Source organism: Ambystoma mexicanum, chromosome 9 (genome assembly GCF_040938575.1).
Source record: "Ambystoma mexicanum isolate Mex_15411 chromosome 9, UKY_AmexF1_1, whole genome shotgun sequence".
NCBI classification, from domain to species: domain Eukaryota; kingdom Metazoa; phylum Chordata; class Amphibia; order Caudata; family Ambystomatidae; genus Ambystoma; species Ambystoma mexicanum.
In genome coordinates, this window is record NC_090931.1 from 34938746 (window position 1) to 34957394 (window position 18649).

The following is an 18649-nucleotide window of genomic DNA, read 5'->3' on the forward strand; positions in this document are numbered from 1 at the left end:
AATGCCCTTCGAGCGGCACTGAACTTACCCAAACATCACCATATAGCCGAGGCCAGGAAAGCAGTATGCTGGCTTCCGATACGACAAAGAATCCACTTCAAAACACTTAGCACTACCCATAGGTGCATATCCAAAGTGACCCCACCATACCTATCTCAAACAATTGTTCCCCATCAAATTGATAGGCCGACCAGAACACCCTACACCCACAGGCTGATCCAACCGAAATTCAAACGAGCCAGATCAGGAGGGGCAAGCTTCCCTGTCCTTGCTGCAAAACAGTGGAAAGCCATCCCCAACCCCTAAGGGCCAAAAACCCTTACTGGGCCTTTCGAAAAGCCCTAATAACCTGCCTGTTCACCTGAATCAATTGACGATAGCCAACACCGCCCACATCAGCAGTCTGCCTGGCACGGCACCTGTACTTTCTCTGTAATTTGTAACTTTTAACAAAAAAAAAATTTTATTTGTTTTTTTATAACTACAACCAACAATAACCAAACAGTTACATAGCATAAGATTCTCAATTGCTTAATACTGTTCCCCTTATAACATCTCAACTCCTCACCCTTAGCCTGTACATTCCCCCTCTTTGCTCATTGTACCACACTGTTTCCAACATCCTCTAGTGTGCCATGAGTGGCACCATCTGTTTCATGCTGATCAAACAATGTTACAGTCCATTTAATCCATTGAAGAATGTCCGTTCCTAATTCTTGCCTTTGTGCCCCCAACGCTCCCCTGTTTCCGCTGTTGATCACTTCCTCAGGTCCTCCCACCATTTGTCAATGCTGGGCTCTGAGGCAGCTTTCCACCTCGTAGCAATACTTTGTTTGGCTAATATGTAAATGAGGTCTTTCATTTTTGCCATGGTTTTCTGTTTGGCGCTCCTCCTAAACAGACCGAACAGGCAGGCCTCCGGGGACTGAACATCTACCAAAATGCCACCTCAAGCTACTTTACTTGGCACTTTCCCCCAGAAGGCCTGAATCACCCGGCAACCCCAAAACATGTGAATCAATCCTGCATTCTCCTTTGTACATCTGGGACACACCTGCCTGTGGGCTCCTTTAAATTTCGCTATGGCTGCAGGTGTGAGATATGCTCTTTGCGTAATGTACAATTGTATTAGTTGTAGCCTGGCCTTCCTGGACACTTTTTTATGGTATAGGGCAATCCTATTTCATTCATTATCGTCATACGTTCTCCCCAGGTCTTCCTCCCACCTGCCTTTGCATTTCAATTTCGCTCTCAAGGAGCAGTCTATCAATACCTCATCCTTGAAACAGCGTGTCCCCCATCAGATATTTGAGCGTTTCCAAATCTTTGCATCCACAAGTCTCCCCTGGGACTGTTGGCCATCTATCTTTCATTATATATAATATAGTCCTATGGAACAGAAATTGGTTCTTGTGTATACACGTTCTCTTTCAGCCAAAATGTAGCCTTCCCTCCTCGTTCCGCAAATCTCCTAATGTAGCTATTCCCTCTGCCTCCCAATATGTTCTCACTCTTTTCCTATGTCCATGACTTTCAGACACCACCGCTGCCAGGGTCGTCTGTGGCTATACCGGGTCACCCACTCCCATGAATCTGGATGCCCTCCGCCATACCTGTATCCCTAACTTCACCAAATGAGGGTATCCACCCCGCTAATTCGGGGAAATAAACCCAAATCAAGTCCCTGAGGAATAGACTTTGCAGTGCTGGTTGCAAGAGATAAGTGTCCCCAGTAAGGCTGTCCGCCATCCAGTGTACCACATATTGCAGCTGGCACGCTAGGAAGTATAGTTCAAAGTTTGGGACCTTCAGTGCTCCCTCTGTGTATGGCCTCTGCAAGATATTCAATGCCACTCTATGCCTCCCGCCTTGCCAGAGGAAGCCCCTGCATGCTTTGTCTAGTTTGTGAAAAACCTTCTAGGAATATTGTGGGACATTTCCAAAGCAGTGCATCAACCTCGGTAATGGCACCATTTTAAGTAGTGCGGCCCTGCCCACCATTGACAGAGGTAGTTTACCCCAAAACTCCATTGAGTTGATCAAGCCCTCCTTGGCCCCAACTTTTTTTAGCCTCGTGCTCCAGCTTAGGGTCTGAGTTTATTCCCAGGAGGCCTTACTCCATGTCAGAGGCAAGACCGGAAGCGCTGCGTCACCAAGTGTTGTGCTCTCCTCCGGGGGGAATAAGCAAGACTTGGCTCTTGTTTATTCGGATCTCTGTTAGAGTACTGAAGTTGTCTAGCACTTCCAATACATATGGCAAATTTACCTCTGGGTCCCTGAGGCACAGTACCATATCCGCCTACATTGACACTATGTGCCGCACCCCATCTATCTCTATGCCTGCATCACTATATTTCTGTCTCAGGAGTGCTGCAAGGGTTTCTGCAGTCGTACGTATGTATAGCATTGGGGATAGCGACACCCCCCTGCCTTGTCCCTTTCTGCCCTTCCCATAGATCAGAGAACGTGAAGCCCGTCCTAACCCTGGCCATCGGCTTGGTGTAGATCAATTTCACCCACCTCCTGTACTTTGACCCTACTCCCATCTTCTCCATGGTGGCATATAGCCAGTCCCAGTGGACAGAGTCCAACACCTTAGTGGCGTCAAATGAGGCGACAGTGCATTGCTCCGCCCTATCCTTCGTAAGGAGATTACATGATGCAATCTTCTCAAATTTGCAGCCATGTTTCTCTCCGGTACATACCCTGTTTGATCTCGGTGGACACGCATCGGTATCACTTCCCTAAGTTTCTTCGCAAGGAGTGCGGTCAGGATCTATCTTTCTTAGTTTAGTAGGGACAGCGGTCTATAAGAACTACTATCTGTGTCGTCCTTGTACGGTTTGAGGAGTGGAATTATCACAGCCTCTCAAACTTTCCGTGAGACTACTCAACTCATATGCCTCATTGTATACCCTGGCCAGTAGCGGGGCCAGTGTATCTACATATGCCTTATGAAACTCCCCGGTTAGCTCATCCGTATCAGGGGCTTTCCCCGAGGATAATGTTCTAATGGTGCACAGGATTGGGAAGTGGCCAAGCACACCAGACTTAACGATGGTAAGTCGTTCTTGTCAAATTATATCAAGCTATCAAATAGCTAACAGAAGCTTTTATCTAGTTAAGGGTGCGAGGGAGAGGCAAGTGATTCTGGCATCAAAAATCAACATCATCAATTAAACTAACAAAGTGTCCATATTTTATGGACACTGCCGTCCCTTGCACACCTGTATTTACTGAGGAAATATATCGGTCAACATTAAAAAATGTTTGCATACAATGTTCATCATTTTAGATTTGAGGTAAATAATCTTTCTCATAGAGAAAGATTAGAAGTATTCGTAATTAAGTTAATAGTTTAATCAGAATTACGTATGTATACTCCACAGGTAACACCTGAAAAATCATCATTAGCACTAGGAAAGTGTATTGACGATCCCCAAGAGGAACAATTTGAGGTGAAGTACCCATAACCAGTATTTAGTTTTGAGCATAGTTAATTCATAATTTGAAAAAAGAAAGCCTAGAGTAACAGACATTTTCAAATTTGTCTTATAGAAATGAGTTTTGAATTTGTGAATGGAAGACCAGACTTTTTGCTCCTGAAAAAAAATCATTCTCGAAACATGTTGAGCTCCTTTACTTTCATCATAATTTTTTGTTAAAAATGTCTACAAAGAATGTTTGTCGATTGAACAAATGTGTATCAAAATTGTTGTATCACAAATCATTGTATGTTGAATACATATTATATAAACAAATGTCTAAAATCAGAGATTCTGATTAAACTATTAACTAAATTACAAAGACTTCTAACCTTTCTCTATGAGAAACATTATTTACCTCAAATGTAAAATGATGAACATTGTATTCAAAAATGTTTTAATGTTGACTGATATAATGTTCTAATGGTGGCCACGACTTCCTCTGGAGTAATTGGCTCTTCCAGAATGCCCTTCTGTTGCTCATCAAGCCTCGGCAGAGTGATCGGGTCTAGCGCATCCTGTATTCCCTCGTCTGGCGCCCCGTGAGGGTCCCTGTACAGTTCCTTGCAATATTCTGAGAAAACTTTGTTTATTCCGTCTTGCGTAGTGACTGCCTCCAGTTCTGCATTACGGATGGGATGTATCAGGGATCTCGCTTTCTGTCTTTAATTAACCAAGCTAATATTCTCCCTGGCTTATCCCCTTGCACATGACTCCTTTCCACATACTTTGCATAATTACATTTCCCCAACCTTTCCCAGTGTCTCATACACATCTGCCGCAATCTGATTTCCTCTAGTTGGACCTGCCCGCTCCCCCCGTCTTTCCACTTCCAACAACTTCTTTTCTGCATCGGTGAGGTCAATGGGAATGATCTTCTGTATTCCCCCTGCCGTGGCTATCATCTCGCCCCTGATCACCACTTTATATGCTTCTCAAACCGTGCCCACCCGCTCCACGCTACCTTCATTAGTCTTAATAAACTCAGCCGTGGCTTTCCTACTGTGTTCTAGGAACGCCAAGTGCCTCGTTGCTTAATTTCCACATGGGTATGGGCGGTCAGGGGTGCACCACCCTCCAAACTGCTGCCAAGGGTGCATGATCTGATAGAACTCTGGCCTTATATTCGAGCCCCGCAATTTCCCCAATGTATTCTTGTGCCACAAACAAATAATCCAACTTAGTGTGGACTTTATGGGGGGCGGTGTAGTGTGAATATTCTCTCTTGTCCCCATGTATCAACCTTCATACGTCTTCCAACCGAAAGCGTTGTGTGAGGGTACGCAGGAACTTAGCCGGCAGAGCTGGACATTTGTATTTGGTGTCGGACCAATAGACGGTGGGATCCGAAGTACAGTTGCAATTGTTAGGGAGAATTCTCAGAAATGTGCTTATTTCCCTTCACCGTCGAGACCCCCAGCAACTTTCCTGGATTTTGAATACTTTTTCCCCTGGAGAGAGTGTGAGCCTTTTTTCCCACTCTCTCAGGTATTCTTGATGTGTTTTACTCTTATGTTTTTATTATGGAGTTTTAGATAACCCCATAAGGCACCATCTTTTTATTGTTGTCACACTGCACCTTCAGTGGCACAGGGGTGTCCCTTGGACTCCCCAAGGTTTAAATACCTTCTCTGGGATGGACTACTGTTCCCCAGAGAATGTAAAGTTATATTGACTTTACTAGTCTTTTCTTTTTAAATTCATAGATCCAGCACAGACTATCTTCCTATATGGTGCCGGAGGGGTTACTTGGTATCCTCTAGGTCTAAACACTCTTGTAGCCGTCAAAAGCTACCCTTTCCTATTGAAATGGCTGGTGGCAGTGGTTTTAGAACGAACTACCATGATTTTTCCCGACCGTGAACACCGGTAACTAAAAATCGGGGTAGCCATGTTTTTCAATATGGCGCCCAAGACCCCCTCTGTAAAAAGAGACTCCAGTCATCTTTTTTCACTGTTTTTTTGTGGAAAGGTCCTAGAGTTTAACTCTGCGCGCCAAACCAGGTTTGGTCCCTTTGTTTGTGAGCCTTTGGCGGGCTTCAGGACTGAAGTCCGCCCATGGCGCCTGACTGTCTGGGATGGGTAGGAAGTGAGGGAGGTGCCCGAAACTCCCTGTGCTTAGTCTCCTAGGAGACCCAAATGCACTCTGGCGCGATTTGTCGTCTGTCCGGCAAGGACAGCCACCCTGCTGGGTGAGTGGCAGCTAGGCTGGAGTGAATGGGAGAAAACTGTTTAAAAGGCGAGTCTCCAGGACTGGAAGGCGGAGTCGACCACTGGAATGAAAGAACTGAAGACGAGCTGGAAGAGGACAGCTGCTGCAACCACTGGACTGTTGGTTTGCCCGCTGAAGCCCTACTGCAACCCCAAATTGCCAGATCTCCAATCGACAGATAAGCTCCTTCAAGGACAGCTTCTCCCTTTGAGTTGGTAGGACCAATCAACTCAGCAAATGCCTGGATACTGTTCTCGGAGCTGGTTAAGGTTTACCAGGGGGAAGAACACCAGTTTGTGTTTGAAAGCCACAGCTACTTGAGCTGAAGTGACGCCATTTTGTTTGCGACGATGCAGTGCAATGCAGAAGTAGCCAGACGTCCTCCAACGACTGAGGCTCAGGAACAGCGAGACCTGCAGGTGCCAGGAACCAACGTCTTCAGCTGCTTCTTTTTGCTCCACTTTAAGGTACTGTGCTATATGGTTGAGAGATCCCAACTCTTGCATTGGAAGTTCGTACAACTTTCCCAACTCGCAAGCCTAATTAGCTTGTGACCCGACATATCTTGCTTTATCGTCTGAACTACTTCTAAAAACCTTTACAAAGACTTCTCCATTTGTACCAGCACTGTGCTAACCTATCCAAGAACACTGGACTATTGACTTTGGCCTGGCTTATTGAATCGAATTGACCCTTCTGGTACATTGAACCTTTGCATTAATTAAACAAAGTGTTTTCTAACCCTTTGTACAAACCTATGCTTGTGTGTTGAAGTACAATTTGGCTCCTTTTTCAGGGGAGCGCAAACTGTCTCTATAACTTAGCGTTTGGTACTGTAGTACATTGGTGTTTAATATTGAGTTGATTTCTACTAGTGAAAGTTTTCTAAATGACTGTGTAAATAAATGTTTAAATATTTTTTTTACCAAGAAACCTTGAGTTAAAGTGTCGGTTTTTGCTTACACCTGTAGTCCTAATTGTGTGTGGTGTTACCAGAGGGGTACTGCCTGCAATTCTGCCTAACAGAAATCACCACCCCAAATGACCGTTCCGACCGTATAGGGGGCCAACCGTGCATACAGAAACCTAAAGAACACTCTGGCATCATGCTTGGGAGTAGTTCTTGACTATGCGTAACTCCTGATTTTCCAGCATGCCATGTAATATAACCATCCTCCCCATATCTGCTTTGGTACCCAATCTCTTGAATGGAATGGTGGGGCTAACCCATATTAAGACCACTCTTGCGGAAGTGGACTAAGTAGAGCCCACCATCTCCCCCCTCCATGAGCTTCCCAACTTTTTAAGTTTTGATACGCTTAGGTGCGTTTCCTGCAGCAGACCTATCCCGACCTTTTGGCTTCTCAGGTAAGAAAATACCCTCAGCCGCTTAACATAGCTATTCATACCTCGAACATTCCATGTCATGATTTTTATACCCTCACCCATTTTTTATCTTCCCCCTCAACCTCTTCTGCAGTCCTGTGACTGCTCCCCGTTAGCTCTCGGACAGTGTGTAGCAATTTCTTTATTATTTCAGGCTCCCATTCTGCCCTCCCCCGCATCCCACATTTCCCCCACCTCAAACATATAACAAAACTCCCCCCAACCATAACTGTCCAACAATGCAATGCATTCTTAAACTCTGCCTGCTTCCTCTCCTCAGAACCTCCCACTGACCGGGGGTCCTGGTTACCAGCAGTTGGGTGCAACAGCGTATCCTATAAACAAAGGAAATGGGGTGGTAGGTGGTCTCCTCCCCTGCGTTGGTGCTCCTGCCTTTAGCTAGCAGTCATGATGTCAGAGCTATTGTACTTGCTTAGATGAGTAATCTCACATTGGTCCACTATGGCGTCCACATTACTAAGTACATTCTATTCCAGTCACTTCTCCGCTTCTGCTTTCACTCGTCCAGTGGTAAGATCTGGACATTGTCCATCCAATCCTGTGCTTTCGATGGCGTCTCAAAAAACGGGGCCTTTACGTTATAAATGATCTCCAACTTGGCAGGTTATATCCGCATATATTTCAGACCTGCTTTTTCAAGTCTCACTTTCGTGACAATTAATTGTGCGTGACTCTTTTGGACCTTGAATGTATAGTCTGGATGTTTGGCCAGCTTTGCAGAAGTCCTCTGTATGTCGCCTCCGTTCCTAGAAAATGCAAGTATCTTTTCTCGATCTTTATAGTTTCAAACCTTCGCTATTATGGGCCTCGGAGGGGCCCCAGGTGGCGGCTTCCCAACTAGGGGATCGGTGTGCGCGTTCAATGGTGAACCCCTGCGTCAGGTTCCCATCTCTCAGCTCCTGCAGCAGTAGGTTCTCGACATAGTTGGTAGGGTCGATAACTTCCATTCCCCCCGGGAGGCCAACAATCCTTATGATGTCGCGTCTCGTCCTGCCTTCTGCGTCATCTGCCCTATCCTCCAGCAGCTTCACCTTTTGCCTCAGTATGTCGACTTCCTTTTGACATCTGTGTCTTATCAGCAGTGTTCTCTTCCACCTGCTTTTCCAGCATAGATGTACACTCAGCTAGTCCCCCAACATCTTGCTGCAACAGGCCAACATCAATCCTCACTTCGTCAATCTTTGCATATGTTTGTTTATGTTTATTAGGTTTATATAGTGCTTTAATCCAATGCGCTTTACAATATAACAAGATACAAAAATAATTAAAGAAGCATATTTACAATCATGAAACAAACTAAAGAAACAATATGTAGAACAATTTACCTAGATGGCAACGGGTGAGGGGAAGGGTGAGGAGGAAGGGAGAGAGGAGGTAGTTGAGGGAAGATGAAATAACAATTTTCAGATTCAAATTTCCAAGGGGGTAGGAGGAGGGAAAAGGGGAAGTGGGGGAGGAGTGATGGTAGGGAAGGAGGTCGGGGGGGGGGTGTAGAAGAGATTTCAAGGAGGTGCGGAAGGAGGTGCAGGAGGGGATGGAGCAGATTGAGAGAGGTAAAGAGTTCCAATGTTGGGGGGCTAGGAGCTGGAAAGAACGGAAGCGTGAAGAGGCGAATGGGATGGGGGGGCGGTGAGTAAGAAGAGATCAGCAGAGAGCGGGAGGGAGTGTAAAGTAAGAGGAGAGAAGAGAGATAGGGGGGTGCAAGGTCATGGAGAGATTTGAAAACCAGATAGAGGAATAGGAATTTAAGTTGGGAGTGAAAGGGAAGAGAGAGCGAGGATGAAATGGAATCACGAGGACCAAGGAGACAGAGTACAGATGGAGGAGTGGTAGAAGGATTTGAGGGGGGCGAGGCGAGCGGCAGGGAGTCCAAAAAGGAGAGAAGAGCAGTAGAAGAGACAGGAGAAGATGAGGGAGGAGATTAAGAGTTTAGAGACATGGAATGTGAGGGAGGAGCGGATCTTGCAAATATTGAAGAGATGGTGATGACAGGCACGCGAGGTGAGGGAAATATGGTGGGAGGAGAGGGAGGAGTCAAAGTGGAGACCTAAATTGCGAGTATGAGTAGAGATGGGGAGATTGGAAGTGGGAAAGTGGATGAAATGGGGGCAGTGGGGGGAAAGTGTGTTAGAAGGAAAGAAAAGGACTTCAGTCTTGTTAGTGTTGAGGGAGAGAAAGTTGGATGACATCCAGTTTTTGATAGCCGTAAGGCAGGAAGATATAGTAAGATGAAGGTCGGGAGTGAAAGAAGAGAATGAGAGAAAAAGTTGTCTCATCTGCATAGAAATGGTGAGAGATTATGAAAGAAGAGATAACGGGGGCAAGAAGGGATGTATAAAGTGAGAAAAGAAAAGGGCGGGGTACAGAGCCTTGGGGGACACCGTAGTCCAAGGGAATGTTGGAGGAGGTGCGGCCGCCCCATGAGACGGCATAGGAACGATTGGAGAGGTAGGAGAGAACAGAGCCTTTGAAGCTGAAGAAAGAATAGGGAGGAGTAAGGGATGATCAACGGTATCGAAGGCAGCAGAAAGGGCAAGGAGGATAAGGACAGAGGATTGCCTAGCGTAGCGAGCAGTAAGGAGGGAATTGAGAAAATAAGTGAGAGCAGTCTCAGTGGAGGGTTTCGGGTGGAATCCAGATTGAGAGGGGGAGGGGAGAAGAGTGAGTGGATACAAAAGTAGAGAGTGGAGAGTAGACTAGGCCTTTAAGAAGTTTAGAGAGGAAAGGGAGAAGCGAGATTGAACGAAAGTTGGAAGCAAGAAGAGGGTTAGCAAAAGGCTTCTTCAGGATGGGGATGATAGTAGCATGTTTGAAGGCTGAAGAGAAGGTGGCTGAGGAGAGGCAAGTGTTGAAGAAAGTAGTTCAGTAGAGAGTGAGGAGAGGGTAAATCTTAGGAATAAGGGGGTGGGGAGGGGATCTGAGGGGGCAGCAGTAGGGTGAGTTTTGGATAGGAGAAGGGAAACACAGGACGGAGTGACAGGAGAGAAGTTAGACCTGCAAGCAGAGGGGGAGGAGAGGAGAGGAGAGGAGAGGAGAGGAGAGGAGAGGAGAGGAGAGGAGAGGAGAGGAGAGGAGAGGAGAGGAGAGGAGAGGAGAGGAGGAGGAGGAGGAGGAGGAGGAGGGAGGGGGCAAGGAGGATATTTTGGCGCAGGGATAGAATTTTGGATGAGAAGTCAGCAAAGTCAGAAGGAGAGAGAAGAGTTGGCATAGGGGTCAGGGGTAGGAGCGGAAAGAAGACAAGAGAGGGTTTGGAAAATTCAGCGGGGGTGTGTGGCTTGTGAGTGGAGGAGGTTAGTGTAGTAGGAGCGTTTGGCAGATTTGAGGCAGGAGTCATAAAGAGTGATATGAGAAATGGGAGGTTTGATTAGCCAAAGAATGGGATTTGAGCCAGTGTCGTTCAAGGCGACGGAGGAGGTGCTGCATGGACAAAAGGTGAGAGGAAAGCCCAAGGTTGGGAAGGTTTGCGAGAAGGGTGGAAGGAGGTGGGAGAGTAGAGTAGGTCTAGATTGGAGGAGGACAGGGAGGAGTGAGCATCCTCGGCCCAGAGAGAAGAGAATATATCATTGGCTGCAATGGCATTGAGGATCAGCTGATGGCCCGAGTCTGCTTCTTCATTTTGACTGTCCGTTGTTGCTCACCACGTTTGTCATTACCGTCGGTCCCTTCGCAAAAGCTTCCATGGTTGTCTGCTTGCCTTTTGACTTGTTGCCTTTCCTCGCAATCGGGTCAGGTATAGCTCGTCTTCCTTCGCTGCCCAAGGTCTGTGTAATTTGCAGAGGCACAGAATGGCTCCAGACGTCCGGACCACAGGGTCTATTGGCGCCTTTCGGTGCAGGGTTGATGCTTCTGATGTTCTCCGACTACGCCAGCTTCAGGGCTGCGAGCTGTAACCAGACACTCCACTCCGCGTCGCGTTCACTTACAATACAGCCCTTGGTTAGCACCGGCCATTTTGTATCTTCCGGCGAGCTAGATACAAAGTTGACATTCGCTCATTTACTGGACGTTCTGCTCCTCCAGCTTCCGAACTGCGACGTCATACGCTCAGCACCTTTTATGTATACATGCAGACCTTGTTGTGCATAGCGTGCTGTCTGAGCGCTGCTTTGCCTTTCCCTTGGGCCGCACTCCTAACCTTGGGCGGACCACAATGGGAACAGCTTTATTTTCCTGCTAATGCGCGGGCCGCTCTTATTTCAGGGCGGACCATAGTGGAGCCCGCAGTCCCATATTTATTGTTGTACCTCTCTGCACTGCCGGACCACAGTGGAAGCTGCTATCTTGTCTTTTGTTGCCTCATTCCCACGTAGCTATTAGAATCCTCCTGACTTTGTAGTCTCACAACGGGAGTCATCTTATTTTGTATTATCTCCCCGTATTGCAGACCGCACTCCTCACGGCAGGAAAACGCTGGAGGCTGTAGTGTTTAATGAACACAGGTCCCGCTTTCCAAGACGGACCGCGCTGGAAGCTGCACCTCTAGCTAACAATGCGTTGTTCAGCTCGCGTGAGGCCTCATTTCCAGCTGAGGTTTACTTATGTGCCCTATTTGATATTCAATGATTCTCGGTCCTCTTCTCTGTTCTCGCCGGACATCCTCCCGGACTCCGCCGTCTCCTCTCTGGCCCCGCAGCTATTCCGCGCCACCGCCACCATGGGGCTGCGTCCCCCACAACTGGCTGGTGCCATCCAGTCGGCGACTGGCCCGCTCCACACTACCAGTGCTCACTTCAGAGGCACGCTGCAGCCCGACTCTTCCTCTCCCAATTGTGCTTCTGGCGGAGTGCCCATTGGGGCAGCCAGCCCTCTTCACCCGGCCTCCGCACCACGTCAGCCACCAGCCAGGGTGGGCTGCGGGTGGCACCCACGATTGACACTGAAGGTGTTGTGCGCAGTATGCTGTATTCTGTCCTCCGACTCACACTATCCGCATTAAGTCCTTTATGTTTATAGCAGGCAGTCACGGCTCAGAATCCTCCCTTCCAACAGCCGGTACGTTCCTCCGCCCAGCCGGCTCACCCAGTCCTTTGTTCTTGGCAAGCCGCCATCTTCCCAGGATCAATGTAGGATCGGCAGGAGCAACTCTGGATGCGACCTTCTAAATGGCTGTCAAGCCATGCCCCCCCCCCCAACCTCCCCTTCTGTAATTTGTAATTTACGGATAAACCGTGCCTATCTGTATCATTCTGTTTAAACATCTACTTTGTACCTACCAATACCTATTTCCTGAGTTGGTAATGCTCCTGCCGCGACAGTCATATTGCTATTAGTACCCTGGCCCGCAATACATGCGTGACAGGGGCACTAAAGGCAATTTTTTCTGTCCCGAAAAGCTGCGGCGTTTTGGGACAGGAAAAAAAAAGACGACCAAGAAAATGGCAACCGGGAAAGGGAAAACGGGAGTCCGTTTTCCCTTTCCATGGCGGCCATCGGGAGCGGACGTGCTTGGAACACAAGTGTTCCCAGTGCGTCCGCTCCCAAAAAAAAGAAGCGGAAGGTAAGTGGGGTTGGGAGGGCAGGAGGGAGGAGAAGGGGAATAACTTTTTTTTTTTTTTAAAGTACCTGCGTCCCCGGCACGAGACGATGGAAGCCTCCAGCTGTGTGGAGGCGCGGTGCGGGGATGGCCCCGCTCCGAGTCTACACACTGCTGGAGGCTGCCATCGTCCCCCACCTGGGATGCAGGAGCAAGAAGGTAAGTGGGGTGGGGTGGGGTAGGGAGGAGGGAGGGAAGGGAAAACAAAAAAAAGCTTACCTGAGTACCCAGCGGGGGGCGAAGGCAGTCTCTCAGCCGTGGGGAGGCTCGGAGCGGGGATGGCCCCGCTTCGAGCCTCCTCATTGGCTGAGGGGCAGCCACGCCCCCCGCCGAGGACAAAGCAGCTGCAATCCCGGCCGAGAATCGAAGGATTCTCGGTTCGGTAAGGACCCGGCGAGATTGCTGTTGCATTCTGCTTGACTCTCGCCAGGTACTAATGTTTAATCTTGTACTAAGAACTTCTCCAGCTAATGGGTATCATGTAACTGGATTATAGCACCCTGATGCCTGAGGGCTTGTGTGCGCTGTATAAATGCAATAGATAAATAAAAAGGCGCATTGGGAATATCTCGATGCCCTTCCCATGGACCTACCGGATGTCTTGCTTGTCTGGGTACAAAATATTGTCCAGGGTGGGGGTGTTGGGGAAACTAGCCTGAGGTATTCCTCAGTAGCTGATAATAGCCCCACAGACTCCCGTGAGTGTGTTGCGTGGATCAGATTATAATGTTTTCCTGTTTAACTCTCCACTTCTTGGGGGGGGCGGGTGGAGGATTGGGGCAAAACTGAGAAAATCCATACAGTCTTTCGTTTTCCCTAGAGTTGCCTACATTCTTCCTCTTGGGCTATCCCAACTCTACCTGGAAGTCTCCTCGAATAGTTTGGGGACTAACAGTTAAATGATTGTATTTTTCTTTAGTTGATAGCTGGTTTTGGAGGGTTTCTTTCCTTCTGTGGTGTTATAATTACTTGTCTGGTTTTCAAAAGAAGAGATTCCTTCTTTTTGGAAGTATTCCAGAAATAGACTGTTTCTACTTTCTGACATTTAAAATCTACATGCAACTGTCTTTGCAGTCTTAGTAAAGTGTCTTCTACTCATGAAATCTCTATTGTGTAGGTTTCTCAATTGCGTTGTGAAATGGCGGGGAGGATTGGATGTTGACAATTCAATGCTCTCTTTATACACCACCACCATCACCACCTTGAAAACTGAACTGCTTTGTGCACGTGTGAAATTGACCTCTAGCAGGGTTAGATCTGTGTCTGCGCCCAGGTGGTCTATGCTGTCCTGACACTTGCAGGTAAGGGAAGAAAACAATTGACCTAGGCACAAATGAGGCTAGAGATAATACTTTAAAAATTAGTTTTTATAAATTCATATTAAAAAAAATCTTTTATATTGAAAAACAGTTTCAATGTTATTTGTTGAAAACATACTTATACATCATCAATTTCTTAACATCAGTCTCTACTCGCTCATATTTTCACACATACCACGAATATCCTCTATTTCAACAAAATGTGAAACATGAATGATCACACATGAACATAAACAATCCCATCAGTTGCCAGTATTGTTCTTCTGTATATAAATGTACATTTGTTCACAGAATAGCTACAATTGCTTTCTATCTGATCTACATATGTTTCGGTCGTGCTAGGACCCAACTAGGTCCATTGTTTCTCCGAGCTTCCTCGGGATCTTCACTATTTCGCGACACAGCTAACTTGTGTGTATCCATCTATTTGAGGGTACTCATCCACACTGCCCTCTAACGAAGACTGTCAGGGGTAGTGTCGATGCCGGAAAATGTATCCGCCAGGTAACTGCTGTTAATTACAGGCACCTGAAAATCAATATTCACAAAAGAAAGGATCTTAAGTATGTGTGCTCCAGAGTATATACATGACTTACATTAGTCCTTTACTCCTCATGGCCCATGGATGGGATGCCTCAATGGAACTTCACTTCGAATAAGTTCTTTCGGTCCACTCACACGTGGTCTCCAGTATCCACTAGAGAAAAACCAAAAACCGCCAATCACTCATGTGTGACACTATGTCTACTTCAGAAGTTAACTAATTCTCCACAGTTGCAGAACACACCTTTCGAACTCCATAATTGCTTGTCCCTTTTTACTCACCCTATATGTGGTTTAAATCATGCAAGGTTACGGAGCAGTCAGACCTGGTCCTCCAAAAGGCTCAATGCACTGCAGGAGAAATGCAAGGAGGGGGATTAGGAACCAATTGTAAGATTACTGCTTCTCCGTCCTATTACATACATGGATACGGAAAATGTCATGGTTGGACATTAGAGGCGCACACACACAAGCCTGCCGCCGCCAACACTCGGCATCTCTCCGACTGGTCCGGCGTCGTTCCTACGGCTACCAGTGTGAACACCTGTCTGTGGTACTAGCTAGGGTCAATATCGACTTCCCACAAAAGTCTAGTCACACATCATTAGTGACCACGTATCAACGTGAGTGTAAACCTATCTTGAATCCCACCCTAACGTTGCTACGGAATCCCAATTCCTGTCCTTGCACTGTGACTCCAAGTCACGGGCCAATTACACGGGTCCCAAAGACAGAAGCATGATATGTATTGCTGATCAATGATCGCACTCACCTCATTGTTCTCAAACCATTCTCCTCCCAGCAGGGTCTCAATTCTGCTAAAGCGTACGCTGCACGCCCGCAAAAACAAAGTGAAAATGAAGGGGTGTAGCTCAGCCCACGTTATATATAATCGTCATAGATAGAGGACTACCTGGCCACTTTCATACGGGCTGCATCCGATATTTTCATCCTCCAGTATACACTCACATGTGTAACCAAAGCCCAGATTCTACACAATAAATGGCGGGCTGCTACATCGATATCAGACATATGGCACCCCACAAACCGAATGCATATTCATAATGTACCTGATCCGATGCGTCCACTCTGTATGTCATTCAAAAAATACGGATGGAGCCATGGGAAACCCCATAACACAGCTGATCTACATCCCTATTTGGATCATGATGTTCCAGTGTGTATCAGCTTGTTCCATTCAATGGAAACATTCAGGACTTGCTTCACACTGTTCAGAGTGTATATCCATCTCTGTTCAGCAGGGTGAAGTATAGCTGACATATCCCCACCTGTCGTGGGTGTCTTAAAGGTTTGTAAAACAAACCACCTGATCTGTCAGAATGCCCCTTTGGCTGAAAATGTTCCACGAGGGGCTTGTCCATGATCTTATTACGTATCCAAGAACGGTGTTCTGATAAACGTTGGCGTGTCTGGCGGGTCGTCTTGCCCACATAGATTTTATTACATGGGCACATAATTATGTAAACACATTCTTTTTTGTCAAGCAATTTGTGTGTACCATCATTTTCCTCTTTACTTAACCCCATTCAAATGATTTTCTGGTTTCTGTGAATTGGCAGGCCACAGTTTCCACATTTAAAGTGGGCCACAATGGGTTCAAGGCCCCATTGATTTCTTACTGTCTGTTCCACTCTTTTTTCATTATGTGTGGACACGTTTTTGTCTCAAATTCACATTGCATCTGAAGGCAAACAGTGTTTTTTTTTTTTTTTAGCTAAACTGCCTTCCTATTTAACCAGATGCCGATTTTTGTTGATGCTTTTTTTGACTATATTACTAATGGGTGAGAACGTGGAAACACATACCAATCTTTCAATGTCTGGTTTAGTCCTGGTTGTTAGACATATCTCACGATGTGTATTAGCTGCCCTCTTGCACTGTTGTTTTACCATCCTCTTTGGGTAACCTCTGTCGATCAGTCTCTCTTTCAGGGTATCTGCATGATATCGAAAATCATCAGTAACACTGCAATTTCTCTGAATCTGCAAAAATTGGCCATACGGGAGATTTTGTTAGAGGCCATTAGGGTGAAAACTCGAGAAATGTTGGAGACTGTTCTGGTCAGTTTTCTTACTGAATAGGGTAGTTTCTAATACTGTCGTTTTTTTCTAATCATCAGGTCTAGAAAACTTACCTGTTGATGGTCTCTCTCCATAGTAAATTTTATATTGGGATCACAGATATTTATCCACTCAAAGAATCTTGTCCGGGATTCATCAGAACCTCTCCCGATGAGGAAAACCTCGTCAATAAATCGTTTCCTGACGGCCACCTTCCCATCTAATTCTTGTTTAAGGCCATTGTCAGGGCCAGATGGGAACATTTTCCAAAATTTGCCATGTATAGGTTGGCCACATCCGGAGCAACCCCCACACTCTCACCCATGAGATTCTTGTAAATGTGTTTCTTAAATAGACATTTTCGCTCATTGCTAGTCTGGCGCATTCTTGAATAAAGCTTGTTGGTGGTAAATATGGTACATCCTTTGTGTCTAGAATCAATCCTAGTACTTCCAAGCATTCCCTCTGAGGGATTGACGTATATAGTGATTCGACATCCATGGTTACTAGAATGTCCTGGTTCTCTATCACTATATCCTTGAATGTTAGCATGTTCCATCACTTAGATGAATTGCTTAACTTAGCCCGCGTCACACCTAGATAGGATTGTGTATGTTTGCATGCGCCAAACCTAGATGGAATTCTTAACTTTAGCCTGAGTCGCACCTGGATGGGTTTGTGAATGTTGGCATGTGCCAAACTTAGATGGACTTAGATGGAACGCTTAACTTAGCCCACGTCACACCTAGATAGGATTGTGAATGTTAGAATGTGGCACACCTAGACGAAATCCTCAACTGCCCGCATCACACCTAGATAGGATTGTGAATGTTAGCATGCGGCAAACTTGGATGGAATTCTTCACTTTATCCTGCGTCACACCAAGATAGGATTGTGAATGTTAGCATGTGCCGCAATTAGATGGAATGCTTAACTTAGCCTGCGTCACACCTTGATGGGTTTGTGAGTGTTGGCATGCGCCACACTTGGATGAAACTGTGAATGTTACCAGGTACCACACTTGGATGGAATCGTGATCACTAGTCTGCCGCACATCTAGGTAGGATATTGAAGATTAGCAGATGCCACACTCAGATGGAATAGTGAAGGATAGCAAGCATCACACCTAGACATAATTGCTAGGACAGCAATGCCAATTAACCAATCCACTAACAATCTCACCCATCTGCATACATCTCTCAAACTCTAAACAAACACAAACACAACCACAAGCCTACAACACAACAATCTGCACAAACCTCAGTACACTGCAACAACAAAACAAACCACACATAGACTCACACAACAGCACACGACTACCGACCGTAAAACACCCCAAGCCTAGCCAAGGAAGAATTCTGTGTAGATCGACAGCGGTTCCAATAAAGAATCAATATCGGTCCCTGGTGGAGACAACAGATTCTTGTGCTCTTGGGATGAGTCTTGCATAAGAAAGCCTGTTCCTCTTTACTAATCCACTCGTGATCAACTGCATGTTTCTTGAGATAAGGGCCTGTGTAGTTAATGTCTGTGGGGGTTTGGAACCTCTTGTCTCTCTGGAGCTGGTCTGCTTCTTTCAGTGTGACACATGTCCTGTCCGGCCAATTCCATGTGGGGTTGATCTATTTGCGGTGTAGTCTTCAGATGCTGCTGCACTGCTGGGTCTTCATGACGTGCTATTCGGTCTTCTGGATGCTGCTGTAGCAATGTGCCATTGATGTGCAGTAAGGGAATTGCTGTGCAGCAAGGTATACAGGTCATAGGCGTAATGTTGTGCTAGGAGAGGTAATCCACTTTCCTTAAAGATCAACATTGGCCAGTTGCATGTCGTCTTGCCACTTAGTTATTCGGCATGAATGAAGTAAACCCCTGGATTATAATCTGTGTGGATGTGTGTAATGAGCACTGTTCAAGCCATGTGGTCACCTGCGTGTTAATTGTGCAAGTGCTTCACATGTTGACCAGCATGCATTGGCTTTGACGCATGTGTAATGAGAAGTGTGAATGAGCTGTATGTGGTGACCTGTGGAATTGCAATACTTAGCTGTGCACTTTTTAACATTATTAAG

The 18649-nt window shown here is 46.4% G+C and overlaps 1 protein-coding gene across 1 annotated transcript in view; it reads left to right on the top strand.

The window, feature by feature from the left end:
* The window catches only part of NCAPD3 (non-SMC condensin II complex subunit D3), a 579984-nt gene that overhangs the window by 269889 nt on the left and 291446 nt on the right, over positions 1-18649 (top strand). The window lies entirely within an intron of this gene.